Source organism: Marmota flaviventris, chromosome 2 (genome assembly GCF_047511675.1).
Source record: "Marmota flaviventris isolate mMarFla1 chromosome 2, mMarFla1.hap1, whole genome shotgun sequence".
NCBI classification, from domain to species: Eukaryota; Metazoa; Chordata; class Mammalia; order Rodentia; family Sciuridae; genus Marmota; species Marmota flaviventris.
Window position 1 is genome coordinate 111,865,943 of NC_092499.1, and position 13,875 is coordinate 111,879,817.

General features: G+C 37.6%; 1 non-coding gene and 1 pseudogene across 1 annotated transcript; one reads left to right on the forward strand and one right to left on the reverse strand.

The window, feature by feature from the left end:
* The first annotated feature begins 216 nt into the window (after positions 1-216).
* LOC114085034 (protein MIX23 pseudogene) lies at positions 217-845 on the forward strand (annotated as a pseudogene).
* Positions 846-13,723: 12,878 nt separating this feature from the next.
* On the reverse strand, positions 13,724-13,795 carry Trnaq-cug (transfer RNA glutamine (anticodon CUG)). The gene has a single exon. It is a non-coding gene; the product is annotated as a tRNA-Gln (tRNA).
* Between the last annotated feature and the right edge of the window lie 80 nt (positions 13,796-13,875).

Sequence of the window (13,875 nt, forward strand, 5' to 3'; positions counted from 1 at the left end):
ATAGTGTGTGTGTGTGTGTGTGTGTGTGTGTGTGTGTGTGTATACCGGGATTTAGGCCTTCACTAAATTGCTGAGGCTGGCTTTGAACTCCAGATCCTCCTGCCACAGCCTCCTGAGCCATTGGGATTACAGGTGTGCCCCACTGTGTGCAGCAACTTGTTTACAGTATTCAAACACTGCAAAAATCTAAAGGTTTATCAAAAGCAGATTGGGAATATGGCGGTGCCCAGTGGCGGTGTGAGCTGTGAGGAGTTCGCCGAGTTCCAGGAATTACTCAAGGTGATGAGGACAATTGATGACAGAATAGTACCTGAATTAAACACTATGGTTCCAACAGTTTCCTTTGCAGGGAAAATCGATGCCAGCCAAACCTGTAAACAACTTTATGAGTCTTTGATGGCAGCTCATGCTAGTAGGGAAAAAGTTATAAAAAATTGTATAGTCCAAACCTCAGAAGTAGTAAAAAACCTTCGTTGAGAGAGAAAAGAATTTGGATGATTTAAAGTTATTAAAGCAACTTAGAAAAGAACAAAGTTGAAGTGGATGCAATCAGAACTGAATGTTGAAGAAGTGGTAAATGACAGGAGCTGGAAGGTGTTTAATGAACGCTGTCGAATTCACTTCAAGCCTCCAAAGAATGAATAAAGAGAGATCCTTTTTTTAAAAGAAGAACCGGGTCATCTCATGAGAGCTAAGCACGACAGACATCAACAGGGTGGGCTTCTTAGGATGATTTCTGAGCCAACAGTCCAAGACCTTTTGTTGATTTCAGCCCCACTTAGCCAAGACCTCAAGTCTAAATAATTCTGATAATTATAAAATAATCAATTGCTATTTTATACTGATTCTGTAAAAAAGTGTTTTATAACTATTAAAATAATTTTCTGAAAAAAAAAAAGCATATTGGTTAAATAATATAAAAATAAATATTTGAGTTTTAGGGCTGGGGGTGTAGCTTAGTGGTGGAGCATTTGTATAGCATACTCAAGGCCATAGGTTTGATCCTCAACAACAGAAAAAACTTTTTAAAAATAAAGAATTTAAAAATGGTTAGGGCCTTATCTAAAGGCAGGCTCCCTCTGGTGGTAGGAGGGCTGGAGTGCACTCGAGATAGGAAAGGGTATCTCCCCTCCCCCATCGCACAAGCAGTCCCTGGCTTCCCTCTGAAAGGACCATAACCCTGGGGACCATAGAAGTGGTCATGAGTTTGTTCCTGAATATGAACTATGCTGGCATCCCATTCTACAGACTCTTGAAATTTGGGGAGAAGTTTTGGTTGTCACAATGATTGAGCATTTAGAGAATGTAGGCCAGGGGGATTAGGTTTCAATTGTGGGACAAATACATTTCAGAATTTTCCTACACCCTACAACTTAAAATATGCATTAAGGCAGATTTTTAAAATTTGTGTATAATAATTTGAATCTAGACTCAAACTGTATTTTTTATATAAATATGAACTATTTAGTGTAGTTTTAATATAAACTAAATTTCTTATATGGGGTTAATGGGTAAATTGAGAAAAAATAGTACTTTGTTACATTTGGAACTTTATCAAAAGTTGTTCATTATTTCAGAAAAATCATATCTTCAACCACGAACATTTGTGGTATTTGAGTCACTGATTCAGCCTTGCATATTGCAATTCACGCTGCATAATGTAATTCACGCTGCATATTTTAACATCTCTGAAATCAGGATATATCCTACAATCAATGATGTCTTAGATTCTATGAAATACGGTACTGAATATCAGTCTGAATTTGAAGTTGTTGTTGCATTCATTTCTTGCCTGGGTTCTTAACCACCTCTCAACTGGTCTCCCTGCTCCCTCCCTTATTCGCCTAAAATCTATTTTCAACACAGCAGTCAGAATTTTCCTTTAAAAATGTAGGTCAGATCATATCACTCCTGTGCTCAAAGCCTTCTAATGTTTCACCATTCTGCTCAGAGTACAAGTCTTACAAAGGCCTGTGAGGCCCTTGGAGATCTAGTTGTTTTACTTTCTCTGATTCATTTCCTACTTCTGCTTTTACTTATACCACTTTCTCCAATCCATTTCCTTGGTCCACTTAGAAACCATACACTTGCTAAGTATGTTGCTTTAGAATTTTTGCACTGGTTGTTCTACTCGCCAGAATAATTTCTCCCTAGACAATTTGCATGATACACTCCCTCACAACTTTTGAGTGTACCTTCTAGTGAGGGCTGCTTTGACCATTCTACTTTAAACTACAATCTGCTACCCACCTCCCAATTGTCCTATTTCCCCCCCCCCCCATAAAATGTATCATTTTCTGCTGGGGTGCAGTGGTGCATGTCTGTAATCTCAGCTGCTTGGGAGGTTAAGGCAAGGAAGATCATGAGTTCAAAGCCAGCCTCAGCCACTTAGTGAGGACATAAGCAACTTAAGGAGACTGTCTCTAAATAAATTATAAAAAAGGGCTGAGGATGTGGTTCAGTGGTTAAGTGCCTTGGATTCAATCCCTGGTATCCCCCCTGCCAAAAAAGAAATTAAACCTCCACCTCAAATATATTAAACATCTTAGTGAATTTCTCTTACAACTCTCCAAAAAGAACCACTATTCCAAAATAAATTTATGTATAAATTTTAAACCCTGGTTCCAATTAAACATAAAAGTAAAGCAAAGCAAAGCAAAACAAACCAAAACTTACTTGTGTATTATGTTGATCGCTTGATGTCTATCTCCTACCAAGTTACTAGAATGTTTGCTTTGTGAGGCAGGGATTTTTGTCTGCCTTTCTAATAAACAGTGCCTGACACACAGTAGCTGTTTCATACATACTGTGGCATAAATGGTGATTCTGCTATGAGGTTCAAGTATCTAATTACCTCATTATGTCTTCTATTATGGTTGTGCTCAAGCATGTACATATTGAAGTATATATTATTTTATCATGAGTTGTTGTCTTATTTCTCATTTATATTATATTTGCAGCATTATACAGATATTAAAATTACCCATTCAACACTCAGCAGCCTCTTTAAAATGGTGTCTGACATCTTTCTTCAGTTGTGATGTTTTCCTCTGTAACTGTATATATCCAACAGCTAAAATGGATTATATAGTACTATACACACACACCTGTGAACACACATATGTTATGAAGCAAAATAATAAAATAAATACCAGTAAACTTGGCTCCTAACTTTAAAAGAATTTTGTGTGCCAGAAGTCTATCATAAGTTCTATTGATTTTATAAGTCAGGATGGTAAAGGCTGTGCTATAAAATGTTGGTTACAATATCAGAGTTTGGATATTAGGCTTGAGAATCGCTGGTTTAGGTCATTCCAGAAGCCATCCCTGGAGCTGTGGGTAGGGGTAATCCCGCCCAAATTGCCTCTTGGAGAGAAGGGTTGGTTGAATGTTGGGGACACAACCACAGCGTTAGTGACCGGGACCAAACAAACTCCACTTTCCAAATTTACTTTATTTCCATATTGTTTGTGTTGCTTGAATGTTTTACAGCAAGTGTTCATTCCTTTTATTACAAGTAAAATCAACAAGGATATTTTTATTAGAAAAAAACTCCCACAAAATATATAAAACATAGAAACAAAAGAATAAAAACTCATCCATCATCCTACTTCACAGGGATAACCACTGCTAACATTTTATTTTTATAACCTTTTGTTTTCAGGCTGTGTGGATATACACAGATTTTTTTGCGGGGGTGGGGGGTACCAGGGATTAAACTCTGGAGCACTTGAATACTGAGCCAAATTCCCAGCCCTATTTTGTATTTTTTATTTAGAAACAGGGTCTCTCTGAGTAGCTTAGGGCCTTGCTAATTTACTGAGGCTGGCTTTGAACTCCTGTCCTCCTGCTCAACCTCCTCAGCTGCTGGGATATGGCACTTGGCAACACAGATTTTTAATGATGGCTTGAATAATAGGTGTCATGTATTAGGATATGTCTTTTGTCAAGATTATTCTGATAGTCACCTTCATGTTAGACTGAATGGGGAGAAAATTGAGAGTAAGAGTAGATTGTAACCAAACAGCAGGGAAAGAGGATTTAGATTGAAACAGTGGTTGTGGGAATGGAAAGGGACATAAACTAGAGATACTGAAAAGGAGTCATGCAGGTGACTTAGTGATTAGTACATGTTAGAGTGGCAATGGCAATTTATGTATGTATGTATTTATGAGAAGTCTGTTTTCCCAAGCTAAGTGGGAACCCCTGGGCTCAAGTAATCTTACACTTCAGCCTCTGAATAGCTGGGACTATAGCTACTGCACACAGTAGTGATGGTGATTTTTGATATCTATGTATCCTAACTTTGTATTGAAGAAGGTCAGAGATGGAACCAGGCTTGGTCGTAGCTCCAGCCACGCAGGAGGCTGAGGCAGGGGGATTGATTGAACCCAGGAGTTGGAGACCAGCCTGTGCAACACGGTAAAATTCCATCACAAAACAACAAATGGGGCCAGGTATGATGGCACATGCCTCTAATCCTAGTGACTCAGGAGGCTAAGTCAGGAGGATATCAAGTTTGAGGCTAACCTTGGCAATTTAGCAAGACCCTATCTCAAAATATTTAGGGGATTAAATGTCCGTTGCTTCTGGTAAACCCATGTTCCCCAAATGGGGAGGATCAAAAGGTACTCTTTCTTTACCTCCCTCTTGCTCTCTTTTTCCAAAAACAGAAATGCACATACTTAAAGTATGAAATTCAATGAGTTTTGAGATATGTGTACACCTGTGAAACAATCACTACATCAAGATAATGAATATAGCGCCATCCCAGCAAATGTCTTCATGCCTTTTAGTTCCTTTACCTTTCTTTGGCTCTGTCCCCAGACAACTACTGATCTCTTTTCTGTCACTATAGGTTATTTGCATTCTGCAGACCTTATTTAAGTCTGGAGACTTCTAGAATCATACAACATGTGCTCCTTTCCTCTGGCTTCTCTCACTCAGCATGCTTATCTTGAAATTCATCCACTTTTGCAATTCTTGCAATTCTCCACCCACTTTATCAGCAATTCTTTCCTTTTTATTGCGGAGTAGTGTTACATAGTGTGGCTATACTAAAATTTGCATACATAAAATTTGCACTGAGCTACTTCCCCATTCACCTGTTGATGGAAATTTGGGTTACTGCCAGTTCTTTACTATCACAAAAACAGGCTGCTAAGAACATTTGCATACAGGATTTTGTGTGACTATATAGAACTTTCATTTATTTTGGATAAATGCCTAGGAGTGGATTGACTGGATTGTATAGTAATCATTTCTCTGTTCTAAGCTTTGGATCTACATCTGTAAGTGTCACCTTTATCTGTTCTTTTTTTGCCCTGACCAATTTAGTATTGTGGCTTTATTTATTTATGATACTGGGGATTGAAGCCAGAGGCACTTTACCACTGAGCCACATCACATTTGGGGGATGAGTGTGGATGAGGGTGAACAGAAAGCCATCCAGTTCACAGGAATTGTGGGAGGCTGTCAGGAAAGAGGCAAAATGTCCCAGAGAGACAGGGATCCTGGGAAGACTGAGGATCTCAGCCTGTTCCAGTCCTGTATCACCATCTGTCCCTTTTTCCTGATCTCATTAAGAAATGAGATCCAGGGCTGGGGTCCTGGCTCAGCGGCAGAGTGCTCACCTGGCATGTGCGAGGCCCTGGGTTCCATCCTCAGCATCACATATAAATAAATAAAATAAAGGTATTGTGTCCAACTACAACTAAAAAAATAAATATTTAAAAAAAAAGAAATGAGATCCAGACTCCTTTTAGTTTTCTTCCCCCCTTGGCAAAATGTATATAAAACAAAATTTTTCATCATAACTCTTTTAAGTGTATAATTCAGTGACATTAAGTATATTCACAATGTTGAAAACTGTCATCACTGTTCATTTCCAGAATTTTTTCATCATTCCAAACAGAAACCCTGTGCCCATTAAACAATAACACCCCCTTCCCCACTCCTCACCCGCTGGCAATCACCATTGTACTTTCTATCTCTATGAATGTACCTAGTCTAGGTACCTCAGACAAGTGAAATCATAACCTATTTGTTCGTTTGTGTCATTTCAATTCACATAGATGTATTGCTTGAATCCTTGCTTTCAATTCTTCTGAAATTCTAGGAGTGGAATTGCTGAATCATATGATTATATGTTTATCTTTTTTTTTTTTTTTTCGATACTAGGGATTGAAATCAAGGCCTTGTGCACGTAAGACAAGTGCTTGACCACTGACTACATCCCCAACTCTTTTTAAAAAAGTTTTTCAGTGAACTTGGGGATTGAACCCAGTGGTACTCTACCACCAAGCTACATGATTGAGCCCTACTTATTTATTCCCAGCCCTATTTATATTTTATTTGGAGACAGGGTCTTGCTAAGTTTACCAAGCTCAACTTGAACTTGTGACCTTCCTGTTTCAATTTCCCATGTAGCTGATATTACAGGTGAGCACCACAGGAGCTGACTATGTTTAATTTTTAAGGAATCATCAAACTGTTTTACACAGTGTTTACACATTTTACATCCTCCCTAGCAATGCTGAGGTTTCCAATTTCTTCTCATTCTCTCCAACATTTATAGTTTGTTTTAAAATTATAATAGCCATCTGATTGGGTTTGTGGTTTTGGCTTACATTTCTTTTTTTTATTATTTTTAGTTGTAGATGGACACAATACCTTTATTTTATTTATTTATTTTTACGTGGTGCTGAGGATCGAACCTAGTGCCTTACATGTGCCAGGTGAGTGTTGTATTACTGAACCACAACCCCAGCCCTTGACTTGCATTTCTTAATGGTTAATGATATTAAGCATCTTTTCACATGCTCACTGGCCATTTGGAGATCTTCGGAGAAATGACTATTTAAGTCCTTTGCCTATTTTTGAATTGGCTGTTGGTTTCTTTGTTCTTGTTGAGTTATAAGAGTTCTTTATATAGTTTGATTTTTAAATATTTTTTCCATTCTATGATTTGTATCCGTCCTTTTACATTTTTGTGCCATATGATTTATAATCTCTGAGCACCAAACCTAAAAGGCTAAGAAAATGTGAAGAGTAAACTCATATAAAAAAAGTTAGATGTTATTTTGATTCTAATTTCACGTTATAGAAAAAGTGTATAATTGAACTACGTAGTATTTGGGCATAAACAAAAAGTTGTCTATAATGTAAATTTTAATCTATATGTAAAAGGCATATATTTTAAGCAATAAAAATATTTACATAAAAATATATATTATCATTGCTTTCCCTAAGAATAACTAGTACTCTATTGACTATAATCAGATAAAGTTTAAGAGTTTTCTTGATCTAGTATATAATTTGTCATCTCACAATATCCTCAATAAGAGAGATAAAAAAAGCACAGAAGATGAATTTTACCACTTCATAAGATCTGTTTTCTTCTCTCAAAAGTTTTTTATTGTGGAATAGACCTAGTATAATTACAAAAAAGTACATGAAATTGGTATGTAGAGATTAACAGATAAACAGATAAAGTGAATAACACTGTAAAATTCCTTTGGGCCCAGAAATAGTGCACTGAAGTCTGTTTACCAGGCAGAGGGTATTTTCATGTTTTGGACCAGAAGGTCTCCGCCACAGCTATTCGACTCTGCCATTATAGAACAAAACAACCATAGGCAATGTCTTAACAAATAGAAACCACATATGGAAACCTTTTACATCAGGCCTTGGGTTCTACCTTATGGAATTCTGTACGGAGGCATGCCTGTCTCTAGGCATTCTGAGGCCTAGGGAGTGTGCTCAACAATTTCAAAAGTGAGCTAGGATGGAGGTGATGCTCACACCATTCTGATCCTTTCCCACAGCTGGCTTTGGCCTGGATTCTTATTATTGCCTCATGCTTCTCAACCTTGGCACTATTGACATTTTGGGCCAGGTAATTCCTTTCATCTTGGGGGCTCTCCTGTGCATTTTAGGCTGCTTAGCAGTGACCCTAATCTCTACCTACTAGATGCCAATAGCACCCCCAGTAGCACTAAAAGTGTCTCCAGGCACTACCAAATGTTTCTGGGGGTAAAAATGATCCCTGTTGAAAATGAATGAATTGGCGGAATATTTACTATGTTCCAAGAATGAAGCTAAGAACTACACATATATTATTTCAGTTCTTCATCCTTGTTCCCATTTTGCAGATAAGCAGCTGAGCTTCCGCTGGATTAGATAAATTATTAAAGTTGAAACAGCAAGTGAGTGGCTAAGCAGATGTTCAAACACAGCCCTAGCAGGGTCCACTTGATTTTTTTTTTTTCCCTTTGGTACTGGGGATGGAACTCAGGGCCACTGGACCACTGAACCACATCCCCAGCCCTATTTTGTATTTTACTTAGAGACAGGGTTTCACTGAGTTGCTTAGAGACTTACTTTTGCTGAGGCTGGCTTTGAACTCTCAATTCCCCTGCCTCAGCCTCCCAAGCAGCTGGTATTATAGGTGTGCACCATCGTGTCTGGCCCCACTTGTTTTTTAATCAACCATGTATTATTGCCTTGAGGATGCAAAGGATGTAGTCCAGGTCATTTCCCCCACATATTCTAAGACATTTTATTTTATGTTTAAAATGTATTTTTAAATTGTCAATGGGCCTTTATTTTATTTATTTATATGCATTGCTCAGAATTGAACCCAGTGCCTCACACATACTACTGAGCTACCACCCCAGTCTCTCTAAGATGTTTTAAAATCTATATTTATAGGCTTTTTAGTCTTTTTTTTTTTTTTGGTTTTCCTATTGACTATTTAAGATAGACATGCTTGAAACTAAGGTCAGCATTTTTGCTTTTTCTGCTTTTTTTTTAATCCTCACTTCCCTTTTTCTATTGATCATTCTTCCAAATAAAGATTAAACCTCAGATCTCTCTCTGACTTTTTTGCATGTCCACAGGCGGAATCTCATATTTCTGTACATCATGTCCAACTTTCTGTATTTTGTTTCTTGAATGAATTTTGATTTTAATGATTTGTAATGAAACCCTAGCCAAAACTCTGATATAAATCTTTATGGATCTTAAGAAGTTTAAAGTTCATTTGAAAGAGAAAGTCCTTTAAAATAATCAATGTTTAGGAAGAATAAACATTGAGAGGGAATTTCCACATTTATTTTTATTTACCAAGTACATATATCTCCTACTATGTGTTAGATACTATTCTAAAGCGCTATACAAAGATTTACTTATTTAATACCATCTATAAGAAATCAAACTAGACTACAAAGTTATAATAATTGAAGTACTGTGATACTGGCATAGGAGGAGAACTCTAGACCAATGACAAGGTATCATATCAGGTAAGGTCCTATGAAAACAGATACCAGATGAATGAGAAGTGCAAGAGATTCTTTTGGGGAAAATACCTATAAAAAACAAGGGAGAGGGGCTGGAGTTGTAGCTCAGTGATAGAGCGCTTGCTAGCATGTGTGAGCCCCTGGGTTCTCAGCACCACATATGAATAAAATAAAGGTTCATCAACAACTAAAAATATATATATTAAAAAAAGAACAAAAGGGAGAAGGAGGGCCTTCCAACCACCATGCAATTTCAATATCTATGCAAGAAGATAGAAAAGCTTTAGATTGTTATATGATTCTGAGAAAAATCTCATCTAGACCAATGGAAACCTCCAGAAAGGCTGCCTTTTAGAAGAGCCTCTCTTGGGACAGAAAAGATCCAGCTCTATAGCCCCACTGTGTTCAGTCATTGGAAGGGGTCCAGAGGGAGTGTGGCTTCAGTGTGAACACTGAAGTGGATTTTGGAGGTGTGGCTGCTGGAGGCCAAATACATTTCTTACAACGGGGTCTGTTTTGAAGGGACAACTGAAGAGTGTGCCTTTGTGGCCGCCTGAGGTGTTTTTTTTTTTTTTTTTGGTTATCCTCATTTGCCTTTTTCTATTGATTTTTCTTCCAACTAAAGAGTAACCTCATATATCTGACTTTTTTGCATCTCCATAGGCAGAATCTCATACTTTGCATATTATTTTCAAATTAATATTTTGTTTTTGAATTAATTTTGTTTTTAATGATTAGTAATGAAAACCTAGTCAAAAATCTAATATGAAAGATTGAAGAACAGATTCATTCATCTATGTGAATGCACTGAAAATAATTTAGGCATTTCAAATGAGTGGGGGGAAGTAGAATATTTAAATAAATGATGGTGAAATAATTGGCTAACCATTTAGAAAGAATTAATTTAGATTCCTATTTCACATCATCCTTAATATAAGTCAAATCCAGATGGAGAAAAACATTTCAAAAATATTTGAAGAAGAAAAATTTTAGAGTATTCTTGGCATGGAAAAACTTTATGCAAAATATAACATACAGAAGCCATAAGAGAAATGACTGAAAGAGATTTGATGAAATTACTATTTAAAATTTCTGTATGGAAAAAGGCATCATAAACAAAATTAAAAGTCAGGTGATAACTGAGCACAGTGCAGTACACCTGTAATCCCAGGTTGAGGCAGGAGGATCATTTGAACTTGGAGTTCAATGCCAGTTTAGGCAACATAGTGAGACCTACTCTCAATAAACAACCAAAAAGCAGATACCTCCCCCCAGCAAAAAAAAAAAAAAAAAAGTTAGGCGGTAGTAGATTTGGATAAAATATTTTTGCCATATACAACAGGCAAAAAAGTGAAAATTATTGGGCATGAATTAAACGTATTGCTGGAATTCAATGTTTGTAATTGGTGAATAGTATAGCTCAATGATGGCAATTAGGTTTGAACTGGTTCTCTGGGGTGAAAGGAAATGCCACATGGATGGGATACCACATCCCATTTATAGTTGGAAGAAAGAGAGAAAAAAGTGGAAACCCCTCTGTCTCTAACCAGGAAAAACCTTCCTAGATTCCTTATAGGCTTGCCTGTTATTGGCCAGAATTCCTACATGGCTGCTTCTTTAGGATAGCTGGAAAAAATGAATATTTGGCTTTTCCAGCCTTTCCAGTGGAAATGGGCAAGGAAGAAATGATTTGGAAATAGGTTTTAATTTAGTAAATCCTCAACATTTGCCATATCTACAGGAAAGAGAATGGTAATGTTTGTACAAACTATGATATAACCTTGCTAAGGAAAACTATGCAGCAAAATAGCTAAGTCTGTATAGACTAATATGGAAAGATTTCTAAGATGAAGAACAGAACATACAACCTGATATTATTTACAAGTACATGTATATATGTGTGTACATACATAATAAATAATACATAAAATATGTAATTATAACATATATTATACATAGTAGTTACCTCTGGGGCTGGGAGAAGAATTGAAGCAGTGAAGGATCTAAATTTGTATGCTTCTGTACATTTAAATTGCTTACATTAAGAATGGGGTCCATTTTTTTTTTTTTTTTGTGGTACTGGGGATTAATCCTAGGGGTGCTCCACCACTGAATTACATCTCCAGCCCTTTTTATATTTTATTTTTGGACAGGGTCTCGCTAAATTGTCAAGGCTGTTTTTAAACTTAGAGTCCTCCTGTCTTGGCCTCCTAAAGTGCTGGGATTACAGGCATAGGCCACCATATCTAGCCTGTATTTCTTGATTGATTAGAAAAGAAGCATCAAGTAATTACTACCCTTCTTTAAAAACAAAAACAAGAAAGTAAAACCTCAATTCTCTTCTTTGTCTATGGAATAGTATTTTTCTCCCCACACAACCTTTTTCTTTATTTATTCCCATGGCTGCACCCCATTTCTATTAACTTGTGTCCTGTAGATTGCAAGTAGACTTCTGATATTCATCCCTCCAGTCTTTCTTTACCCCGGTCCTGCAGTTCACAGTCACTTACTTTCCCTAAGACCAGGTTTATTTCAATCATCCCTGTCCACAAATCTTTTTTTATTTCCACAGAGTATTCAGAAGGATGCCAACAGTATCCCATAGAAAAACAATTCTGGGGCTGGGGATTTAGTTCAGTGGTAGAGTGCTTGCCGAGCACTTGTGAGGCACTGGGTTTGATCCTCAGCACTGCATAAAAAAATAAATAAAATAAAGGCATTCTTGTCCAGTTACAACTGCAAAAAAAAAAAAAAAAAAAAAAAAAAAAAAAAAAAAAGAAATTAAAAAAGAAAAACACTTCTGTAGTGTGTTGAATTGGGAAATGCTGTGTTAAACACTGTTAAAAAATATATCTTCAGAGGGGAATATCTATAGACTTTAAAATGCCAAAGTGCTAAGGGAATCTCTAATGGGGGAGACTATGTAGTTGTTCTCAATTTCACTTGACCATGCAACTCTTCTTTTGAGGAACACTTTGTCCTTCTCAGAACACACAATGAGAAACAAGTGACTTAAAAGGAAAAGTTCATGATGATTCTGGCATTCATGGCTTTGCACAACATATTTATACCCTATTTCCTCCACTCACTTCCCAAAATGATTTTCCTTCCTTGCTCCCTCCTTCAGGGGTTAGTGCTAGTTCCTCTCCCTCCAGGGAGTCCTTCCTAATTATCTGTTTCTCTGAGCTGTTAGTTACTCCTGAAATGTCTGGTTACTGGCAGTCTGCCTTTTGTGGGGCCATCTTGTCTATCTAAGCACTGGGATTGTCTGAGAAATAATCAGTGGCACACAGGTGTCCTACAAATATTTTGCTGCTTAAGGAATATCATGCATCTCTCCTAGCTTAAATGCTCACCTCCTGGGAGTATTTAGAACCTTAGATGAACCTTATACTGGCAGAAATCCTAGGCTCCTGGCCCCCTTCTTCCATCTTCAAAGGTGAGTTTAGGTCTTGTCACACCACATCACTCTGACCTCTTTTGCTTCTGTTTTCCACTTTTTCTTTTTAAAGACGTTTTAGCTGCAGATGGACATTATTTTATTTATTTTTATGTGGTGCTGAGGATCTAACCCAGTGCCTCACATGTGCTAGGCAAGTGTCCCACCACAAAGCCACAACCCCAGCTCCGTTTTCCACTTTTAAAGGACATCGGGCCTACTCAGATAATCAAGAGTAAGTAGTATTCTTATTTAAGGTCAATTGGTTAGTAACTTATTCTATGTGTAAGCTTAATTCCTTTCAGTCAGGTAACCTAACATTCAGTTGCCAGGAACAGGAAAGAGGACAAGTGTGAAGGAGCCATTCTCTCTTCTACACTCTTGTTCAACAGTCTAAATTGAGAGTTTGCATATAGATGGCAGGGGATAATGAGTGGGAAAGGTATTTGGGAATTTTGTAATTCAAGATTCCTTTCAAATACAAGGAGGCTCTGAGGCTTGACCAGAATTGACATTTCCCCTAAAATGCAGATTCCGCAAAGCCATCCATTGCTCTGCGTGTTAGATGAAGTTAGTTATGTAAACGGGCTTAGCTTAGAGGCCAACAAACAGGACTCAAGAAGTTCTTGATGAATCTTGATGAGGAGGGTGGGCGAAGTTCTCTGAGTGACATCTGGAGATAGTTTGAGAGATTTCCGGAGAGGAGTGGGTGAGAAGCGCCTGCCCTTGACTGAAGCTGAGTGAAGAAAATTCCAGCAAAATAGATCGTTTTGTTAAAGCTTCTGAATCAAGGGCTTGGCAGAGGGCTCTGGTTTTAAAAAGTAGCTAATTATCTAACCTCCAGGCAGTGGATCCTGAACAGAATGAGGAAATTTGTGATTTTTATAGGCAAAGATTATATTTCACTTAATTCAAGGCTCGATACATGGCAGTAGTTTCATTTCTTATTAAGATCGTAAACGAATTATTAAAAAGTTATGGGTATAGGTTCCACCGAGATTTGAACTCGGATCGCTGGATTCAGAGTCCAGAGTGCTAACCATTACACCATGGAACCGCCACGCGTGTATAGCCGCCTTCAGCTGCCTAATCCTTAGAGAACCCCGCCCCCATCCACAAACCCACCACCGAAAGGAG